Source organism: Opisthorchis viverrini, assembly GCF_000715545.1.
Source record: "Opisthorchis viverrini unplaced genomic scaffold opera_v5_246, whole genome shotgun sequence".
Lineage (NCBI taxonomy): Eukaryota > Metazoa > Platyhelminthes > Trematoda > Opisthorchiida > Opisthorchiidae > Opisthorchis > Opisthorchis viverrini.
The window spans coordinates 371,741-372,616 of NW_008751902.1; the positions used below are offsets into that span (position 1 = coordinate 371,741).

At 46.2% G+C, this 876-nt stretch overlaps 1 protein-coding gene across 1 annotated transcript in view; it reads right to left on the reverse strand.

Moving 5' to 3' along the window:
• Positions 1-876, reverse strand: part of T265_08926 (hypothetical protein) — a gene marked incomplete at both ends in the record, with an annotated part of 7,478 nt that overhangs the window by 288 nt on the left and 6,314 nt on the right. The gene's annotated exons all lie outside the window — the stretch shown is intronic.

An 876-nucleotide genomic window follows, 5' to 3' on the forward strand; every position in this document is an offset into this window, starting at 1 on the left:
AGTGCCCGGTTCCGTAGGCTGAGATGTGTCGACCTGTAAAGTACCCAAGGACCGATGCCCCTATTTGTCTGTCTGTCTGTTCTCTATGCATGTGTCTAAGAGAGAGCGATCAAGAGTGCGGTGTGTGCAAAGTTAAACATCACTGAGATATACACATCTAGACATTGGACCGGAGTATGGCACTGTCAACGCAGTTGCGAAACCCATCTAGCCTATGCACGTCACAAAGCGACAGGAAGTGTTTAGCTAAGTTGTCTGGCCTGGAAACAGGGCCGTGCATGCCACTAAGGTCAAGTATGTCGCATTTACAAGGAAACCTCAGATGGATCCGATACTCAACATCAGTGTAGCCGATTCATTTATCGCTCCATTGTCATACCTGTCCCACCTGAGCCTTAACCAACATTCATCGTGAAGGTAAGGATGAGATTTTGCACCAGGTTGATAGTAGTTGAGGATATATGGCAAAATTTGCATCCATTCTAATCCCGCATATGTTACTTCATGCACCCGTTGCAAAACGCACCAGTAAGTCGTGTGGTCACTCCGGGGCAACAGTGATCAACCAATTTTGATGAATCGAAGCATCCCTCTTTGCAGGATTGCCACCATAACCTAAGCTCGATGTTACAGCTATCGTGTATAACCTCGTCTCGTTTTAACGTCAACGTTTCTGACGTTTTCAGCGATGTAACTGGTCCGTACGTGTGCATTGATGGTACGCGATGTCTGATTAGGGAGCATGTCCAGATTTCGAGAAGAGGCCTCTCCCAATCAATCAAAACTACAGTTTCTTGGGGCAGTAGCTGGAAATATCAGCAATGGGCGTTCAATTTCTGTCAGTGTAGGTTCACACGGAAGTAGAAATGTGATAAA